Source organism: Anoplopoma fimbria, chromosome 22 (genome assembly GCF_027596085.1).
Source record: "Anoplopoma fimbria isolate UVic2021 breed Golden Eagle Sablefish chromosome 22, Afim_UVic_2022, whole genome shotgun sequence".
NCBI lineage: Eukaryota > Metazoa > Chordata > Actinopteri > Perciformes > Anoplopomatidae > Anoplopoma > Anoplopoma fimbria.
The window spans coordinates 6,844,701-6,868,006 of record NC_072470.1 but is presented as its reverse complement, the minus strand read 5'-3'; the positions used below and the strand labels follow the sequence as shown (position 1 = coordinate 6,868,006).

Here is a 23,306-nt window from a genome sequence, read left to right as displayed (position 1 = left end):
GTGTGTTAAAAAAGTCAAAGTATTGTATTGCAAAAAAATAATTAAAAAGTCTTGTCAAGAGTATATTAGCCATAAAAAATTGTCATAAAAATCATAGTATAGTATGTCCAAATAGTCAAAGTATTGTGTGTCAAAAAAGAAATAGTATAGTATATCCTAAAACTTCAAAAGTATGTCAGAAAAGTCAAAGTACAATGTGTCCTAAAAAGTCATAGTATAGTATGTCCTGAAAAGTATGTAAAAAAAAGTATAGTATAGTTTGAAAAAAAAAAAGACATAATAGTATGTCAAAAGTCATAGTGTACTACGTTGTAAAAAGCCATAGTATAGTATTTTTAAAAAGTCAGAATAGGAACTCATAAAATGTCATAGTATAGTATGTCCTAAAATGAATAATAGTCTTGTATGCCCTTAAAAAATATCAAAGTATAGTAGGTCATAAAAAGTCAAAGTATAGTATTTTTCAATCATATGCAGGTTCCTTCAATAGGCACTCCGTCATTACAACTTTGTGAAAGTTTTTTTATGTGAATGTAATACAGATTCTTATGTCATCCTTCGTCCTCTTTCCTCCCCAGATGAGTGCAGAGCTACAGTGAAGATTTCCTGTCCAAAACTGAAGACCACGAGTAAAGTATGCCTTAAGAATGTCAAGAATTAATCAGAAAAAGTAATATAATAAAAAATCCTCACAAAATGTCATGCCATAAAAATGTCATTAAAAAGTCATAGAATAATATACCGCAAACAAGTCATTAAATGTCATAGTATAGTATAGTGTTTCAATAAATGTATACTTGCCTAGTTTTTTAAAACTTTTTTTCAACAACAACAATTGACATACTATCCCATGACTTTTTCTACTCTACTCTACTCCACATACTATGACTTTTTTTTGACAAACAATAAAACTTTTTTTGACACACCATACCATGATTTATTTCGACATGCTATAGTGTGAAAGTTTTTTTCGACTTTTAGCCACATATCCTATGACTTTTTTCGACGTACTATACTATGACTTTTTTTGACATACTATAGCATGACATTTTTTTTTACATTTTTTGACATACCATACCATGATTTTTTTCGACATGCTATAATATGAATGTTTTTTCGACTTTTAGCCACATACTATCGTATTACTTTTTTCGACGTACTATACTATGACTTTTTTCGACATGCTATATAGTATGACTTTTTTTGACATACTATAGCATGACTTTTGTGTACTTTTTTCGACATACGATAGTATGACATTTTTTCGACTTTCTTTGACATACTATATATACTATGATTGTTTTTTCGTCCGACTATAGCATGACTTTTTTTCGACATACTATACTATGGCTTTTTTCAACCTACTATAGCATGAATGTTTTTTTGACTTTTTTCGACATACTATACTATGAATGTTTTTTTCGACATACCATACTATGACTTTTAGTTGGTTTTTTTCGACATACTATAGTATGACTTTTTTCTTGACATACCATACTATGACTTTTTTCAACGTACTACAGCATGAATGTTTTTTGACTTTTTAAATTTCATTTTTTAATTTGCTCATTACATTTTGTTAACTGGATTACAGTGCAGCTCCATGCCGTGGACTTGAGGACACAGCCCCATCACCTGTATACTCAGGTATGTATTATTTTGCAAATATTTCATTATTTTCCTCAAAAACAAATACTGACTGGCATTCACACTATGATTTACTTAAAACGTGGCTTCAGGAAATGGTGGGGCATACTGACAAACCTAACAGATTAGGGTTTGTCTTTGCTGAGTGATTTATAACATTTATTGAATTGGGAACCTGCTTCACAAAGACATATGGAGGACCAGAGGATAAAGGAGACTGGAGCTGACGTTAGTTGTGAGTTATCATGGCAATCAGGGGCTGAACAGCCAAAACATGATCATAATGAACAGTATGGTCGTAGCCAGACACCAACAGATTCATGTGTAACACAGAGCATGCATAGTGGTTAATATGTTTATTAACTAAATATTAAACACAAAACGCTGACAAAACCGACATATAACTCATTTCCCATTTTGGGGCGTTTCTAGCCATCCCTTAAGAGATGCATTTCATTTCGTTGAACACTAGGGGGCGCAGTTCTTAAACTAACTTCTATGCAATAGGGACATAAAACAAAACTGTGTGGAAACGAGGTTTCAGACGTCATTCTGTGTGATTTAACGTTAAGAATGTCAGAATACCTGAAGCTGACGTCACAGCCCATTTAAGGAGCGCATTTGTGTTCTTTGTTGGTTCTCAGAGTGAAGACACAAGGTGTTGGACGAGGAGCAGCAGACTGGATGGAGACGAGGACATCAAGGTGAGGAGAGGTGGACCTGAAAAACAAAATGCCATCTGAAAAAAGATGTAAAACATGCTTTTCATATATGAACGATTGGCTGTCTGTAATGTAATCTCTGTTTTTTCTTGAGACTGCTGAATGAACAAAGACGCATGAAGGGCCAAGAGAAGACGAGAACGGGAGCGCTTGGAACAAACATTTGGTAACTATCAAGAATGTTATCATTATTATTAGTTTTTGTATTTGTTGAAGTGATAGCAGTCAAATTTTAATTATTGTTCTAGTAGTAGTTCTTGTTAGTGTTGTAGTAGTAGTAGTAGTAGTCCTGAAAAAAGTTGTAAAAGTTATAGTTACTTATAAAAAATTCGCAATGTCATAAAAATAAGTTATTTCAAAGATATAGTATGTCAAAAAAAACCAAAAAGTCGTATGTCGAAAAAAAGTAAAAAAAAAGTCAAAATATAGTATGTCGATAAAATCATAGTATAGTATGTTGAAAAAAAGTCATACCATAGCATGTCGAAAAGTTGAAAAAAATCATAGTATAGTATGTCAAAAAGATGAAAAAAAGTCATAGTATAGTATGTCGAAAAAAAGTCAAAATATAGTATGTCGATAAAGTCATAGTATAGTATGTTGAAAAAAGTCTAAATAATGTCATAGTATAGTATGTCGAAAAAAAGTCATACCATAGCATGTCGAAAAGTTGAAAAAAAAGGCATAGTATAGTATGTCAAAAAGTTGAAAAAAAGTCATAGTATAGTATGTCGAAAAAAAGTGAAAAAAAGTCAAAATATAGTATGTCGATAAAGTCATAGTATAGTATGTTGAAAAAAGTCTAAATAAAGTCATAGTATAGTTTGTTTGAAAAAATTCATTGTATAGTATGTCAAAAAGTTGAAAAAAAGTCATAGTATAGTATGTCAAAAAGTTGAAAAAAAGTCATAGTATAGTATGTCGAAAAAAAGTCAAAATATAGTATGTCGATAAAGTCATAATATAGTATGTTGAAAAAAGTCTAAATAAAGTCATAGTATAGTTTGTTTGAAAAAATTCATTGTATAATATGTCAAAAAGTTGAAAAAAAGTCATGCTATAGTATGTCAAAAAGTTGAAAAAAAGTCATAGTATAGTATGTCGAAAAAAAGTCATACCATAGCATGTCATAGTATAGTATGTTTGAAAAAAAAAAGTTGAAAAAAAAAAAGTATGTCATAGTATAGTATGTCAAAAAGTTGAAAAAAAGTCATAGTATAGTATGTCGAAAAAAAGTCAAAATATAGTATGTCGATAAAGTCATAGTATAGTATGTTGAAAAAAGTCTAAATAAAGTCATAGTATAGTTTGTTTGAAAAAATTCATTGTATAGTATGTCAAAAAGTTGAAAAAAAGTCATAGTATAGTATGTCAAAAAGTTGAAAAAAAGTCATAGTATAGTATGTCGAAAAAAAGTGAAAAAAAGTCAAAATATAGTATGTCGATAAAGTCATAATATAGTATGTTGAAAAAAGTCTAAATAAAGTCATAGTATAGTTTGTTTGAAAAAATTCATTGTATAATATGTCAAAAAGTTGAAAAAAAGTCATGCTATAGTATGTCAAAAAGTTGAAAAAAAGTCATAGTATAGTATGTCGAAAAAAAGTGAAAAAAAGTCAAAATATAGTATGTTGAAAAAAGTCTAAATAAAGTCATAGTATAGTTTGTTTGAAAAAATTCATTGTATAATATGTCAAAAAGTTGAAAAAAAGTCATTGTATAGTATGTCAAAAAGTTGAAAAAAAAAGTAAAAAAAGTCAAAATATAGTATGTCGATAAAGTCATAGTATAGTATGTTGAAAAAAGTCTAAATAAAGTCATAGTATAGTATGTTGAAAAAAAGTCATACCATAGCATGTCGAAAAGTTGAAAAAAATCATAGTATAGTATGTCAAAAAGATGAAAAAAAGTCATAGTATAGTATGTCGTCAAAAAAAAAAAGTGAAAAAAGTCAAAATATAGTATGTCGATAAAGTCATAGTATAGTATGTTGAAAAAAGTCTAAATAAAGTCATAGTATAGTTTGTTTGAAAAAATTCATTGTATAATATGTCAAAAAGTTGAAAAAAAAAAATGTCATTGTATAGTATGTCGAAAAAAAGTGAAAAAAAGTCAAAATATAGTATGTCGATAAAGTCATAGTATAGTATGTTGAAAAAAGTCTAAATAAAGTCATAGTATAGTATGTTTGAAAAAAGTCATACCATAGCATGTCGAAAAGTTCAAAAAAAGTCATAGTATAGTATGTCAAAAAGATGAAAAAAAGTCATAGTATAGTATGTCGAAAAAAAAAAAAGTCAAAATATAGTATGTCGATAAAGTCATAGTATAGTATGTTGAAAAAAGTCTAAATAATGTCATAGTATAGTTTGTTTGAAAAAATGCATTGTATAGTATGTCAAAAAGTTGAAAAAAAGTCATAGTATAGTATGTCGAAAAGTTGAAAAAAAAAAAAAGGCATAGTATAGTATGTCAAAAAGTTGAAAAAGTCATAGTATAGTATGTCGAAAAAAAAAAGTGAAAAAAAGTCAAAATATAATATGTCGATAAAGTCATAGTATAGTATCTTGAAAAAAGTCTAAATAAAGTCATTGTATAGCATGTACAATTTTTTTAAATGTCATACTATAGTATGTCGATAAAGTCATAGTATAGTATGTCAAAAAGTTGAAAAAAAGTCATAGTATAGTATGTCGAAAAAAAAAGTGAAAAAAAGTCAAAATATAGTATGTCGATAAATTCATAGTATAGTATGTTGAAAAAAGTCTAAATAAAGTCATAGTATAGTGTGTTTGAAAAAAGTCATAGTATAGTATGTCAAAAAGTTGAAAAAAAGTCATAGTATAGTATGTCATCTATAGTAAAAAAAGTCAAAATATAGTATGTCGATAAAGTCATAGTATAGTATGTTGAAAAAAGTCTAAATAAAGTCATAGTATAGTTTGTTTGAAAAAATTCATTGTATAGTATGTCAAAAAGTTGAAAAAAAGTCATAGTATAGTATGTCAAAAAGTTGAAAAAAAGTCATAGTATAGTATGTCGAAAGAAAGTGAAAAAAAAAAAGTCAAAATATAGTATGTCGATAAAGTCATAGTATAGTATGTTGAAAAAAGTCTAAATAAAGTCATAGTATAGTTTGTTTGAAAAAATTCATTGTATAATATGTCAAAAAGTTGAAAAAAGTCATGTATAGTATGTCAAAAAGTTGAAAAAAAGTCATAGTATAGTATGTCGAAAAAAAGTGAAAAAAAGTCAAAATATAGTATGTTGAAAAAAGTCTAAATAAAGTCATAGTATAGTTTGTTTGAAAAAATTCATTGTATAATATGTCAAAAAGTTGAAAAAAAGTCATTGTATAGTATGTCGAAAAAAAGTGAAAAAAAGTCAAAATATAGTATGTCGATAAAGTCATAGTATAGTATGTTTGAAAAAAGTCATACCATAGCATGTCGAAAAGTGAAAAAAAAGTCATAGTATAGTATGTCAAAAAAAAGTGAAAAAAAGTCAAAATATAGTATGTCGATAAAGTCATAGTATAGTATGTTGAAAAAAGTCTAAATAATGTCATAGTATAGTTTGTTTGAAAAAAATCATTGTATAGTATGTCAAAAAGTTGAAAAAAAGTCATAGTATAGTATGTCAAAAAGTTGAAAAAAAGTCAGTATAGTATGTCGAAAAAAAGTGAAAAAAAGTCAAAATATAGTATGTCGATAAAGTCATAGTATAGTATGTTGAAAAAAGTCTAAATAAAGTCATAGTATAGTTTGTTTGAAAAAATTCATTGTATAGTATGTCAAAAAGTTGAAAAAAAGTCATAGTATAGTATGTCGAAAAAAAGTCAAAATATAGTATGTCGATAAAGTCATAGTATAGTATGTTGAAAAAAGTCTAAATAAAGTCATAGTATAGTATGTTTGAAAAAAGTCATACCATAGCATGTCGAAAAGTTCAAAAAAAGTCATAGTATAGTATGTCAAAAAGATGAAAAAAAGTCATAGTATAGTATGTCGAAAAAATGTGAAAAAAAGTCAAAATATAGTATGTCGATAAAGTCATAGTATAGTATGTTGAAAAAAGTCTAAATAAAGTCATAGTATAGTTTGTTTGAAAAAAATCATTGTATAATATGTCAAAAAGTTGAAAAAAAGTCATAGTATAGTATGTCAAAAAGTTGAAAAAAAGTCATAGTATAGTATGTCGAAAAAAAGTGAAAAAAAGTCAAAATATAGTATGTCGATAAAGTCATAGTATAGTATGTTGAAAAAAGTCTAAATAAAGTCATAGTATAGTTTGTTTGAAAAAATTCATTGTATAGTATGTCAAAAAGTTGAAAAAAAGTCATAGTATAGTATGTCGAAAAAAAGTCAAAATATAGTATGTCGATAAAGTCATAGTATAGTATGTTGAAAAAAGTCTAAATAAAGTCATAGTATAGTATGTTTGAAAAAAGGCATAGTATAGTATGTCAAAAAGTTGAAAAAAAGTCATAGTATAGTATGTCGAAAAAAAGTGAAAAAAAGTCAAAATATAGTATGTCGATAAAGTCATAGTATAGTATGTTGAAAAAAGTCTAAATAAAGTCATAGTATAGTTTGTTTGAAAAAATTCATTGTATAGTATGTCAAAAAGTTGAAAAAAAGTCATAGTATAGTATGTCGAAAAAAAGTCAAAATATAGTATGTCGATAAAGTCATAGTATAGTATGTTGAAAAAAGTCTAAATAAAGTCATAGTATAGTGTGTTTGAAAAAAGTCATAGTATAGTATGTCAAAAAGTTGAAAAAAAGTCATAGTATAGTATGTCGAAAAAAAGTTAAAAAAAGTCAAAATATAGTATGTCGATAAAGTCATAGTATAGTATGTTGAAAAAAGTCTAAATAAAGTCATAGTATAGTTTGTTTGAAAAAATTCATTGTATAGTATGTCAAAAAGTTGAAAAAAAGTCATAGTATAGTATGTCAAAAAGTTGAAAAAAAGTCATAGTATAGTATGTCGAAAAAAAGTGAAAAAAAGTCAAAATATAGTATGTCGATAAAGTCATAGTATAGTATGTTGAAAAAAGTCTAAATAAAGTCATAGTATAGTTTGTTTGAAAAAATTCATTGTATAATATGTCAAAAAGTTGAAAAAAAGTCATAGTATAGTATGTCAAAAAGTTGAAAAAAAGTCATAGTATAGTATGTTGAAAAAAGTCTAAATAAAGTCATAGTATAGTTTGTTTGAAAAAATTGATTGTATAATATGTCAAAAAGTTGAAAAAAGTCATAGTATAGTATGTCAAAAAGTTGAAAAAAAGTCATAGTATAGTATGTTGAAAAAAGTCTAAATAAAGTCATAGTATAGTTTGTTTGAAAAAATTGATTGTATAATATGTCAAAAAGTTGAAAAAAAGTCATGCTATAGTATGTCAAAAAGTTGAAAAAAAGTCATAGTATAGTATGTCGAAAAAAAGTCAAAATATATATTATGTTGAAAAAAGTCTAAATAAAGTCATAGTATAGTTTGTTTGAAAAAATTCATTGTATAATATGTCAAAAAGTTGAAAAAAAGTCATTGTATAGTATGTCGAAAAAAAGTCAAAATATAGTATGTCGATAAAGTCATAGTATAGTATGTTGAAAAAAGTCTAAATAAAGTCATAGTATAGTATGTTTGAAAAAAGTCATACCATAGCATGTCGAAAAGTTCAAAAAAAGTCATAGTATAGTATGTCAAAAAGATGAAAAAAAGTCATAGTATAGTATGTCGAAAAAAAGTGAAAAAAAGTCAAAATATAGTATGTCGATAAAGTCATAGTATAGTATGTTGAAAAAAGTCTAAATAATGTCATAGTATAGTTTGTTTGAAAAAATTAATTGTATAATATGTCAAAAAGTTGAAAAAAAGTCATAGTATAGTATGTCAAAAAGTTGAAAAAAAGTCATAGTATAGTATGTCGAAAAAAAGTGAAAAAAAGTCAAAATATAGTATGTCGATAAAGTCATAGTATAGTATGTTGAAAAAAGTCTAAATAATGTCATAGTATAGTTTGTTTGAAAAAATTCATTGTATAGTATGTCAAAAAGTTGAAAAAAAGTCATAGTATAGTATGTCGAAAAAAAGTGAAAAAAAGTCAAAATATAGTATGTCGATAAAGTCATAGTATAGTATGTTGAAAAAAGTCTAAATAAAGTCATAGTATAGTTTGTTTGAAAAAATTCATTGTATAATATGTCAAAAAGTTGAAAAAAAGTCATAGTATAGTATGTCAAAAAGTTGAAAAAAAAGTCATAGTATAGTATGTCGAAAAAAAGTGAAAAAAAGTCAAAATATAGTATGTCGATAAAGTCATAGTATCGTATGTTGAAAAAAGTCTAAATAATGTCATAGTATAGTTTGTTTGAAAAAATTCATTGTATAGTATGTCAAAAAGTTGAAAAAAAGTTGTCATAGTATAAAAAAAGTCATAGTATAGTATGTCGTCATAAAAAAAGTGTATAAAAAAAGTCAAAATATAGTATGTCGATAAAGTCATAGTATAGTATGTTGAAAAAAGTCTAAATAATGTCATAGTATAGTTTGTTTGAAAAAATTCATTGTATAGTATGTCAAAAAGTTGAAAAAAAGTCATAGTATAGTATGTCAAAAAGTTGAAAAAAAGTCATAGTATAGTATGTCGAAAAAAAGTGGAAAAAAAGTCAAAAAAAGTCAAAATATAGTATGTTGAAAAAAGTCTAAATAAAGTCATAGTATAGTTTGTTTGAAAAAATTCATTGTATAATATGTCAAAAAGTTGAAAAAAAGTCATTGTATAGTATGTCGAAAAAAAGTGAAAAAAAGTCAAAATATAGTATGTCGATAAAGTCATAGTATAGTATGTTGAAAAAAGTCTAAATAAAGTCATAGTATAGTATGTTTGAAAAAAGTCATACCATAGCATGTCGAAAAGTTCAAAAAAAGTCATAGTATAGTATGTCGAAAAAAAAAGTCAAAAAAAAAAAGTGAAAAAAAGTCAAAATATAGTATGTCGATAAAGTCATAGTATAGTATGTTGAAAAAAGTCTAAATAAAGTCATAGTATAGTTTGTTTGAAAAAATTCATTGTATAGTATGTCAAAAAGTTGAAAAAAAGTCATAGTATAGTATGTCAAAAAGTTGAAAAAAAGTCATAGTATAGTATGTCGAAAAAAAGTGAAAAAAAGTCAAAATATAGTATGTCGATAAAGTCATAGTATAGTATGTTGAAAAAAGTCTAAATAAAGTCATAGTATAGTTTGTTTGAAAAAATTCATTGTATAGTATGTCAAAAAGTTGAAAAAAAGTCATAGTATAGTATGTCGAAAAAAAGTGAAAAAAAGTCAAAATATAGTATGTCGATAAAAAGTCATAGTATAGTAAAAAAAGTCAAAATATAGTATGTCGATAAAGTCATAGTATAGTATGTTGAAAAAAGTCTAAATAAAGTCATAGTATAGTATGTTTGAAAAAAAAAAGTCATAGTATAGTATGTCAAAAAGTTGTCAAAAAAAAAGTCATAGTATAGTATGTCAAAAAAGTTGTCAAAAATAAAGTCATAGTATAGTATGTTGAAAAAATTGTATAAATCAAAAAGTTGAAAAAAAGTCATAGTATAGTATGTTTGAAAAAAGTCATAGTATAGTATGTCGAAAAAAATCAAAAAAGTCATAGTATAGTATGTATGTTGAAAAAAGTCTAAATAAAGTCATAGTATAGTTTGTTTGAAAAAATGCATTGTATAGTATGTCAAAAAGTTGAAAAAAAGTCATAGTATAGTATGTCAAAATGATGAAATATAGTCTTAGTATAGTATGTCGATCTCCCATTTTGGGGCGTTTCTAGCCATCCCTTAAGAGATGCATTTCATTTCGTTGAACACTAGGGGGCGCAGTTCTTAAACAAACTAATATACAATAGGGACATAAAACAAAACTGTGTGGAAACGAGGTTTCAGACGTCATTCTGTGTGATTTAACGTTAAGAATGTCAGAATATCTGAAGCTGACGTCACAGCCCATTTAAGGAGCGCATTTGTGTTCTTTGTTGGTTCTCAGAGTGAAGACACAAGGTGTTGGACGAGGAGCAGCAGACTGGATGGAGACGAGGACATCAAGGTGAGGAGGACTTGAAAAACAAAATGCCAACTGAAAACAGATGTAAAACATGCTTTTCATATACGAACGATTGTCTGTCTGTAATGTATGTTTTTGTGTCTCCATCCTCCAGAGAAGGTTGGAGGAGCAGCTGGAGAAACAGAGGGAGGCTCATCAGAAGCTGCTCAGCCTCCTCCGAGACCAAGTAAGTAATCAGCAGTAAATCAACGTATTCATATTTATCTGGTATTTTAGCCTTTTTTAATTCATAGTAGATTGTGTAGAATGAAACACACATAGTATTTGTCAAAATCACTTGACCACCTTGACATGAATGTTTTATTTATTTATTTTTATTTTATTTTATTATTTGTTACCTTGTAGCCATATTAATGGACTGACAGACAGTGAAGATCTCCACTTAATTATTGGGAGTTATTTTGTGACCTAAAGGGCCCTAAATGTAAGTAACTATTAAAACATTAAAAAAATGTATAGTATATCTTATAATGTCAAAGTCATAAATAATTGTCATTCTCTTTAAAGTAATCCATGTCACCGTCACACCCGTCCCATTGTGATGACATCAGCAGTGTATGACTCAATATACCTACCTGTGTTTTCTTTAAAAGATTTTGATCCATCTTGCATGAAATCTGATGCAAACACTCTTTATAAATCCAGATCTGTCACTGAAGAAGGAGAGTCTTAATATATTAACTAAATGTGTGTCTCTGTTTTTTCTTCAGACTGCTGAATGAACAAAGACACATGAAGGGCCTGGAGGAGACGAGAACGGGAGCGCATGGAACAAACATTTGGTAATTATCAAGTTGATTATTATTATTAGTAGTTGTTGAAGTCATTATTGTTGCAGTAGTAGTAGTAGTAGTAGTAGTTGTTATTGCTGTTGTAGTAGTACTCCTAAAAATAGTCAAACAAATCTTGTAGTATATATAAATAGTATGTCATAAAAAAATTGTAATTGTGATGCAAATTCTAATGTTGTCCTTTTTTTCTTTTCTCCTCAGATGAGGGCAGAGTTACCACACCTGACCTGAAGAAGAAGAAGACGACGCCGACGGAGTTCCTTTTCTTCTTCATCCTCCTCTTCTTCCGCCCTGCGGTTACTCTGACAGTCTAAAAGAATGAGGGGGGGTGGTTCAAATTTTTTTTATTTTGTGTGCAGCTAAATTTTTAATAAAAAAAAAATAGCATAACCCTTTCCGCTTCTTTGCATTTATTTGTCATAACCCTCTCCGTTTATTTCTCTGGAGACCGGGGAGGAGACTCACTGCTCAAACTCCCTCCGGCACTGGATTGATGTCCTCACTAGGGTGAGAATCGAACCCGGCTCGACGGCGTACAAACCGGGCAGAGCGTAACCACGCCATCACCTCTCACACACTTTGAGATGTTCGTTTCGTATATTTGACTTCGTCATTTGGGAGTTGGACCTTAAAATTCATTGCCACACATAAGAATCGAACCCATAACCTCCTGTCTTCTAAGCAGTCGTCCATCTCCACGAGCTATCTGTTCTGACACTTGACTCTGTTTCTTTGCATATTTCACCTCCTCATTCTGGGAATTACACCTAAAACTCACTGCACCAAATAGGGATTGAACCTATAACCTCCTGTCTCTTAAGCAGTCGTCCATCTCCTGGAGCTATCTGCTCTGACACTTGACTCTGTTTCTTTGCATATTTCACCTCCTCATTCTGGGAATTACACCTAAAACTCACTGCACCAAATAGGGATTGAACCCATAACCTACTGTCTCCTAAGCAGTCGTCCATCTCCTGGAGCTATCTGCTCTGACACTTGACTCTGTTTCTTTGCATATTTCACCTCCTCATTCTGGGTGTTAGACCTAAAATTCACTGCACCAAAGAGGGATTGAACCTATAACCTCCTGTCTCCTAAGCAGCCGTCCATCTCCTGGAGCTATCTGCTCTGACACTTGACTCTGTTTCTTTGCATATTTCACCTCCTCATTCTGGGATTTACACCTAAAACTCACTGCACCAAATAGGGATTGAACCTATAACCTCCTGTCTCCTAAGCAGTCGTACATCTCCTGGAGCTATCTGCTCTGACACTTGACTCTGTTTCTTTGCATATTTCACCTCCTCATTCTGGGTGTTAGACCTAAAATTCACTGCACCAAATAGGGATTGAACCCACAACCTCTAGTCTCCAAAACAGTGGTCTATCATCTTGAGCTATCTCTTTTCTCACACATTGTAGAGTTTTTTAATATATTTGCCTATTTTGGGTGTCAGACCTCAAACTTTAACGCATCACTGAAGGTTTAAACTCATGACCTCCAGTCACCTTTCACCAGGATCACTTAAATCAAATCAAACGCTTTCCTACAATATTTCACTCCCTCATCTTGGCTGTTGGATCTTAAAAATTGACCGCGCCGCAGGATGGATCTCACGACCTCCAGACTCCTGAGCAGTCCTCTATCACCGTGAGCTATCTGATCCGACACGCTGACCAGCTGCAGCTCCACATCTTGTTCTGCAAAAACAAACTGTCACTCTTCACTATAAGGCTGCTTCACTTTAGTTCTTATAGTCTGTTGAGGAAACAGACTTCATTAAACAGAGTTGGGGTTTGATCCTTTCACCTCACGTCGTATCAGCACGTCCACTTTGGGTCTCGATCCTTAAAAATCTCTGCACCAAACAAGGAACGAGCTCACGACCTCAGCTCTTCACAGCAGTCTGCTAACTCACTGAGCTATTTGGTCACGCTGCCTTCACTCCACTCAAACACATCAAACCTCTGGAAGAACCAAACACCTACGACACTTTTCAACAATAAAAGGTTGTTCTGCTCATTTCAGATATAAAATAAATGTCCCGTTAGCATCATGAAGCTCCTTCAGTTCTGTTGAGGAAACAGACTGGACCTTCCTAAACCAGACTCTGGATTTGAACCTTTCACCTCATAAAGACAAGCATCAGTCTCTACCGGCTCCTCATCCTGGTGAGCTATCCCTGAGGGTGACCGCCGGCCGTTTGTTCTGAGGTTTGTTCTTCTCACTGCTGAGGAGAAAACTGAAGACTGAGGTTTTCTCCCTATTTTTTTTAAAATTCAAAGTGCATTCAGAACATGTGTTTTCATCCTGTGACAGAAGATGTGTTGAGTTTCTGCTCTCCTGATGTCAATGAGGAACTCAGGATGCAGCAATAAAAATAACTTTATCTATAAAGCATTTTTCTTAACAAGGTTACAAAGTGCATTTCAGAAAAAAAGAAAACAGCAGATTAAACCAAAAACAACAGCAGAATAAAATGGACATGATCTCAACACGGTCGGGGTTGATAGGCTGATGGCTGAAAGTCTGAGGTGAAAGGATCAATCCCGACTCTCCTGTCGAGTCAACCTCAGTCTTCAGACTCTCAGAGTTTTCTCCTCAGCAGTGAGAAGAACAAACCTCAGAACAAACGGCCGGTGGTCACCCTCAGGGATAGCTCACCAGGATGAGGAGCCGGTAGAGACTGATGCTTGTCTTTATGAGGTGAAAGGTTCAAATCCAGACTCTGGTTCAGGAAGGTCCAGTCTGTTTCCTCAACAGAACTGAAGGAGCTTCGTGATGCTAACGGGACGTTTATTTTATATCTGAAATGAGCAGAACAACCTTTTATTGTTGAAAAGTGTCGTAGGTGTTTGGTTCTTCCAGAGGTTTGATGTGTTTGAGTGGAGTGAAGGCGGCGTGACCAAATAGCTCAGTGAGTTAGCAGACTGCTGTGAAGAGCTGAGGTCGTGAGCTCGTTCCTCATTTGCGCAGAGATTTTTAAGGATCCACACCCAAAGTGGACGTGCTGATACGACGTGAGGTGAGGTGAAGTCTGTTTCCTCAACAGACTATAAACACTAAGAACTAAAGTGAAGCAGCCTTATAGTGAAGAGTGACAGTTTGTTTTTGCAGAACAAGATGTGGAGCTGCAGCTGGTCAGCGTGTCGGATCAGATAGCTCACGGTGATAGAGGACTGCTCAGGAGTCTGGAGGTCGTGAGATCCATCCTGCGGCGCGGTCAATTTTTAAGATCCAACAGCCAAGATGAGGGAGTGAAATATTGTAGGAAAGCGTTTGATTTGATTTAAGTGATCCTGGTGAAAGGTGACTGGAGGTCATGAGTTTAAACCTTCAGTGATGCGTTAAAGTTTGAGGTCTGACACCCAAAATAGGCAAATATATTAAAAAACTCTACAATGTGTGAGAAAAGAGATAGCTCAAGATGATAGACCACTGTTTTGGAGACTAGAGGTTGTGGGTTCAATCCCTATTTGGTGCAGTGAATTTTAGGTCTAACACCCAGAATGAGGAGGTGAAATATGCAAAGAAACAGAGTCAAGTGTCAGAGCAGATAGCTCCAGGAGATGTACGACTGCTTAGGAGACAGGAGGTTATAGGTTCAATCCCTATTTGGTGCAGTGAGTTTTAGGTGTAATTCCCAGAATGAGGAGGTGAAATATGCAAAGAAACAGAGTCAAGTGTCAGAGCAGATAGCTCCAGGAGATGGACGGCTGCTTAGGAGACAGGAGGTTATAGGTTCAATCCCTCTTTGGTGCAGTGAATTTTAGGTCTAACACCCAGAATGAGGAGGTGAAATATGCAAAGAAACAGAGTCAAGTGTCAGAGCAGATAGCTCCAGGAGATGGACGACTGCTTAGGAGACAGTAGGTTATGGGTTCAATCCCTATTTGGTGCAGTGAGTTTTAGGTGTAATTCCCAGAATGAGGAGGTGAAATATGCAAAGAAACAGAGTCAAGTGTCAGAGCAGATAGCTCCAGGAGATGGACGACTGCTTAGGAGACAGGAGGTTATAGGTTCAATCCCTATTTGGTGCAGTGAGTTTTAGGTGTAATTCCCAGAATGAGGAGGTGAAATATGCAAAGAAACAGAGTCAAGTGTCAGAACAGATAGCTCGTGGAGATGGACGACTGCTTAGAAGACAGGAGGTTATGGGTTCGATTCTTATGTGTGGCAATGAATTTTAAGGTCCAACTCCCAAATGACGAAGTCAAATATACGAAACGAACATCTCAAAGTGTGTGAGAGGTGATGGCGTGGTTACGCTCTGCCCGGTTTGTACGCCGTCGAGCCGGGTTCGATTCTCACCCTAGTGAGGACATCAATCCAGTGCCGGAGGGAGTTTGAGCAGTGAGTCTCCTCCCCGGTCTCCAGAGAAATAAACGGAGAGGGTTATGACAAATAAATGCAAAGAAGCGGAAAGGGTTATGCTATTTTTTTTTTTATTAAAAATTTAGCTGCACACAAAAAAAAAAATTTGAACCACCCCCTCATTCTTTTAGACTGTCAGAGTAACCGCAGGGCGGAAGAAGAGGAGGATGAAGAAGAAAAGGAACTCCGTCGGCGTCGTCTTCTTCTTCTTCAGGTCAGGTGTGGTAACTCTGCCCTCATCTGAGGAGAAAAGAAAAAAAGGACAACATTAGAATTTGCATCACAATTACAATTTTTTTATGACATACTATTTATATATACTACAAGATTTGTTTGACTATTTTTAGGAGTACTACTACAAACAATAACTACTACTACTACTACTACTACTACTACTGCAACAATAATGACTTCAACAACTACTAATAATAATAATCAACTTGATAATTACCAAATGTTTGTTCCATGCGCTCCCGTTCTCGTCTCCTCCAGGCCCTTCATGTGTCTTTGTTCATTCAGCAGTCTGAAGAAAAAACAGAGACACACATTTAGTTAATATATTAAGACTCTCCTTCTTCAGTGACAGATCTGGATTTATAAAGAGTGTTTGCATCAGATTTCATGCAAGATGGATCAAAATCTTTTAAAGAAAACACAGGTAGGTATATTGAGTCATACACTGCTGATGTCATCACAATGGGACGGGTGTGACGGTGACATGGATTACTTTAAAGAGAATGACAATTATTTATGACTTTGACATTATAAGATATACTATACATTTTTTTAATGTTTTAATAGTTACTTACATTTAGGGCCCTTTAGGTCACAAAATAACTCCCAATAATTAAGTGGAGATCTTCACTGTCTGTCAGTCCATTAATATGGCTACAAGGTAACAAATAATAAAATAAAATAAAAATAAATAAATAAAACATTCATGTCAAGGTGGTCAAGTGATTTTGACAAATACTATGTGTGTTTCATTCTACACAATCTACTATGAATTAAAAAAGGCTAAAATACCAGATAAATATGAATACGTTGATTTACTGCTGATTACTTACTTGGTCTCGGAGGAGGCTGAGCAGCTTCTGATGAGCCTCCCTGTTTCTCCAGCTGCTCCTCCAACCTTCTCTGGAGGATGGAGACACAAAAACACACATTACAGACAGACAATCGTTCGTATATGAAAAGCATGTTTTACATCTGTTTTCAGTTGGCATTTTGTTTTTCAAGTCCTCCTCACCTTGATGTCCTCGTCTCCATCCAGTCTGCTGCTCCTCGTCCAACACCTTGTGTCTTCACTCTGAGAACCAACAAAGAACACAAATGCGCTCCTTAAATGGGCTGTGACGTCAGCTTCAGATATTCTGACATTCTTAACGTTAAATCACACAGAATGACGTCTGAAACCTCGTTTCCACACAGTTTTGTTTTATGTCCCTATTGTATATTAGTTTGTTTAAGAACTGCGCCCCCTAGTGTTCAACGAAATGAAATGCATCTCTTAAGGGATGGCTAGAAACGCCCCAAAATGGGAGATCGACATACTATACTAAGACTATATTTCATCTTTTTGACATACTATACTATGACTTTTTTTCAACTTTTTGACATACTATACAATGAATTTTTTCAAACAAACTATACTATGACTTTATTTAGACTTTTTTCAACATACTATACTATGACTTTATTGAAATACTATATTTTGACTTTTTTTCACTTTTTTTCGACATACTATACTATGACTTTTTTTCAACTTTTTGACATACTATACTATGACTTTTTTTCAACTTTTTGACATACTATACAATGAATTTTTTCAAACAAACTATACTATGACTTTATTTAGACTTTTTTCAACATACTATACTATGACTTTATTGAAATACTATATTTTGACTTTTTTTCACTTTTTTTCGACATACAATACTATGACTTTTTTTTAAACTTTTTGACATGCTATGGTATGACTTTTTTTCAACATACTATACTATGACATTATTTAGACTTTTTTCAACATACTATACTATGACTTTATTGAAATACTATATTTTGACTTTTTTTCACTTTTTTTCGACATACTATACTATGACTTTTTTTCATCTTTTTGACATACTATACTATGACTTTTTTTCAACTTTTTGACATATTATACAATGAATTTTTTCAAACAAACTATACTATGACTTTATTTAGACTTTTTTCAACATACTATACTATGACTTTATTGAAATACTATATTTTGACTTTTTTTAACTTTTTTTCGACATACTATACTATGACTTTTTTTCAACTTTTTGACATACTATACTATGACTTTTTTTCAACTTTTTGACATACTATACAATGAATTTTTTCAAACAAACTATACTATGACTTTATTTAGACTTTTTTCAACATACTATACTATGACTTTATTGAAATACTATATTTTGACTTTTTTTTCACTTTTTTTCGACATACAATACTATGACTTTTTTTTTTTCAACTTTTTGACATGCTATGGTATGACATACTTTATTATTTTTTTCAACATACTATACTATGACATTATTTAGACTTTTTTCAACATACTATACTATGACTTTATTGAAATACTATATTTTGACTTTTTTTCACTTTTTCGACATACTATACTATGACTTTTTTTCATCTTTTTGACATACTATACTATGACTTTTTTTCAACTTTTTGACATATTATACAATGAATTTTTTCAAACAAACTATACTATGACTTTATTTAGACTTTTTTCAACATACTATACTATGACTTTATTGAAATACTATATTTTGACTTTTTTTCACTTTTTTTCGACATACTATACTATGACTTTTTTTCAACTTTTTGACATACTATACTATGACTTTTTTTCAACTTTTTGACATACTATACAATGAATTTTTTCAAACAAACTATACTATGACTTTATTTAGACTTTTTTCAACATACTATACTATGACTTTATTGAAATACTATATTTTGACTTTTTTTTTCACTTTTTTTCGACATACAATACTATGACTTTTTTTTAAACTTTTTGACATGCTATGGTATGACTTTTTTTCAACATACTATACTATGACATTATTTAGACTTTTTTCAACATACTATACTATGACTTTATTGACATACTATATTTTGATTTTGACTTTTTTTCACTTTTTTTCGACATACTATACTATGACTTTTTTTCATCTTTTTGACATACTATACTATGACTTTTTTTCAACTTTTTGACATATTATACAATGAATTTTTTCAAACAAACTATACTATGACTTTATTTAGACTTTTTTCAACATACTATACTATGACTTTATTGAAATACTATATTTTGACTATATTTTTTTTTTTTCACTTTTTTTCGACATACTATACTATGACTTTTTTTCAACTTTTTGACATACTATACTATGACTTTTTTTCAACTTTTTGACATACTATACAATGAATTTTTTCAAACAAACTATACTATGACTTTATTTAGACTTTTTTCAACATACTATACTATGACTTTATTGAAATACTATATTTTGACTTTTTTTCACTTTTTTTCGACATACTATACTATGACTTTTTTTCATCTTTTTGACATACTATACTATGACTTTTTTTCAACTTTTTGACATACTATACAATGAATTTTTTCAAACAAACTATACTATGACTTTATTTAGACTTTTTTCAACATACTATACTATGACTTTATTGAAATACTATATTTTTACTTTTTTTTTCACTTTTTTTCGACATACAATACTATGACTTTTTGACATTTTTTTTTAACTTTTTGACATGCTATGGTATGACTTTTTTTCAACATACTATACTATGACATTATTTAGACTTTTTTCAACATACTATACTATGACTTTATCGACATACTATATTTTGACTTTTTTTCACTTTTTTTCGACATACTATACTATGACTTTTTTTCATCTTTTTGACATACTATACTATGACTTTTTTTCAACTTTTTGACATATTATACAATGAATTTTTTCAAACAAACTATACTATGACTTTATTTAGACTTTTTTCAACATACTATACTATGACTTTATTGAAATACTATATTTTGACTTTTTTTCACTTTTTTTCGACATACTATACTATGACTTTTTTTCAACTTTTTGACATACTATACTATGACTTTTTTTCAACTTTTCAAACAAACTATACTATGACTTTATTTAGACTTTTTTCAACATACTATACTATGACTTTATTGAAATACTATATTTTGACTTTTTTTCACTTTTTTTCGACATACTATACTATGACTTTTTTTCATCTTTTCGACATACTATACTATGACTTTTTTTCAACTTTTTGACATACTATACAATGAATTTTTTCAAACAAACTATACTATGACTTTATTTAGACTTTTTTCAACATACTATACTATGACTTTATTGAAATACTATATTTTGACTTTTTTTCACTTTTTTTCGACATACTATACTATGACTTTTTTTCAACTTTTTGACATACTATACTATGACTTTTTTTCAACTTTTTGACATACTATACAATGAATGTTTTCAAACAAACTATACTATGACTTTATTTAGACTTTTTTCAACATACTATACTATGACTTTATCGACATACTATATTTTGACTTTTTTTCACTTTTTTTTTTCGACATACAATACTATGACTTTTTTCAACTTTTTCTAACTTTTTGACATGCTATGGTATGACTTTTTTTCAACATACTATACTATGACTTTATTTAGACTTTTTTCAACATACGATACTATGACTTTATCGACATACTATATTTTGACTTTTTTTCACTTTTTTTCGACATACTATACTATGACTTTTTTCATCTTTTTGACATACTATACTATGACTTTTTTTCAACTTTTTGACATATTATACAATGAATTTTTTCAAACAAACTATACTATGACTTTATTTAGACTTTTTTCAACATACTATACTATGACTTTATTGAAATACTATATTTTGACTTTTTTTTTCACTTTTTTTCGACATACTATACTATGACTTTTTTTCAACTTTTTGACATACTATACTATGACTTTTTTTCAACTTTTTGACATACTATACAATGAATTTTTTCAAACAAACTATACTATGACTTTATTTAGACTTTTTTCAACATACTATACTATGACTTTATTGAAATACTATATTTTGACTTTTTTTCTTTTTTTCGACATACTATACTATGACTTTTTTTCAACTTTTTGACATACTATACTATGACTTTTTTTCAACTTTTTGACATACTATACAATGAATTTTTTCAAACAAACTATACTATGACTTTATTTAGACTTTTTTCAACATACTATACTATGACTTTATTGAAATACTATATTTTGACTTTTTTTTTTTTTCACTTTTTTTTTTTCGACATACTATACTATGACTTTTTTTTTTTTCAACTTTTTGACATGCTATGGTATGACTTTTTTTCAACATACTATACTATGACATTATTTAGACTTTTTTCAACATACTATACTATGACTTTATGAAATACTATATTTTGACTTTTTTTCACTTTTTTTCGACATACTATACTATGACTTTTTTTCATCTTTTTGACATACTATACTATGACTTTTTTTCAACTTTTTGACATATTATACAATGAATTTTTTCAAACAAACTATACTATGACTTTATTTAGACTTTTTTCAACATACTATACTATGACTATTGAAATACTATATTTTGACTTTTTTTTCACTTTTTTTTCGACATACTATACTATGACTTTTTTTCAACTTTTTGACATACTATACTATGACTTTTTTTCAACTTTTTGACATACTATACAATGAATTTTTTCAAACAAACTATACTATGACTTTATTTAGACTTTTTTCAACATACTATACTATGACTTTATTGAAATACTATATTTTGACTTTTTTTCACTTTTTTTTCGACATACAATACTATGACTTTTTTTTTTAACTTTTTGACATGCTATGGTATGACTTTTTTTCAACATACTATACTATGACATTATTTAGACTTTTTTCAACATACTATACTATGACTTTATTGAAATACTATATTTTGACTTTTTTTCACTTTTTTCGACATACTATACTATGACTTTTTTTCATCTTTTTGACATACTATACTATGACTTTTTTTCAACTTTTTGACATATTATACAATGAATTTTTTCAAACAAACTATACTATGACTTTATTTAGACTTTTTTCAACATACTATACTATGACTTTATTGAAATACTATATTTTGACTTTTTTTCACTTTTTTTCGACATACTATACTATGACTTTTTTTCAACTTTTTGACATACTATACTATGACTTTTTTTCAACTTTTTGACATACTATACAATGAATTTTTTCAAACAAACTATACTATGACTTTATTTAGACTTTTTTCAACATACTATACTATGACTTTATTGAAATACTATATTTTGACTTTTTTTCACTTTTTTTCGACATACTATACTATGACTTTTTTTCAACTTTTTGACATACTATGGTATGACTTTTTTTCAACATACTATACTATGACATTATTTAGACTTTTTTCAACATATGACTTTTTTTTATCGACATACTATACTTTGACTTTTTTTCAACATACTATACTATGACTTTTTTTCAACTTTTTGACATATTATACAATGAATTTTTTCAAACAAACTATACTATGACTTTATTTAGACTTTTTTCAACATACTATACTATGACTTTATTGAAATACTATATTTTGACTTTTTTTTCACTTTTTTTCGACATACTATACTATGACTTTTTTTCAACTTTTTGACATACTATACTATGACTTTTTTTCAACTTTTTGACATACTATACAATGAATTTTTTCAAACAAACTATACTATGACTTTATTTAGACTTTTTTCAACATACTATACTATGACTTTATTGAAATACTATATTTTTACTTTTTTTCACTTTTTTCGACATACTATACTATGACTTTTTTTCAACTTTTTGACATACTATACTATGACTTTTTTTCAACTTTTTGACATACTATACAATGAATTTTTTCAAACAAACTATACTATGACTTTATTTAGACTTTTTTCAACATACTATACTATGACTTTATTGAAATACTATATTTTGACTTTTTTTTTTTACTATGACTTTTTTTTTCGACATACAATACTATGACTTTTTTTTTAACTTTTGACATGCTATGGTATGACTTTTTTTTTTCAACATACTATACTATGACATTATTTAGACTTTTTTCAACATACTATACTATGACTTTATTGAAATACTATACTATATTTTGACTTTTTTTACTATACTATGACTTTTTTTTTCTTTTTGACATTTACTATGACTTTTTTTCAACTTTTTGACATACTATACTATGACTTTTTTTCAACTTTTTGACATACTATACAATGATTTTTTCAAACAAACTATACTATGACTTTATTTAGACTTTTTTCAACATACTATACTATGACTTTATTGAAATACTATATTTTGACTTTTTTTCACTTTTTTTTCGACATACTATACTATGACTTTTTTTCATCTTTTTGACATACTATACTATGACTTTTTTTCAACTTTTTGACATACTATACAATGAATTTTTTCAAACAA

At 29.5% G+C, this 23,306-nt stretch overlaps 1 long non-coding RNA gene across 1 annotated transcript; it reads left to right on the top strand.

The window, feature by feature from the left end:
- The first annotated feature begins 576 nt into the window (after positions 1-576).
- On the top strand, positions 577-11,642 carry LOC129111917 (uncharacterized). The gene is made up of 8 exons (XR_008532353.1): positions 577-634; positions 1,595-1,647; positions 2,292-2,351; positions 2,464-2,535; positions 10,420-10,479; positions 10,592-10,663; positions 11,208-11,279; positions 11,490-11,642. It is a non-coding gene; the product is annotated as an uncharacterized LOC129111917 (long non-coding RNA).
- The last annotated feature ends 11,664 nt before the right edge of the window (positions 11,643-23,306 follow it).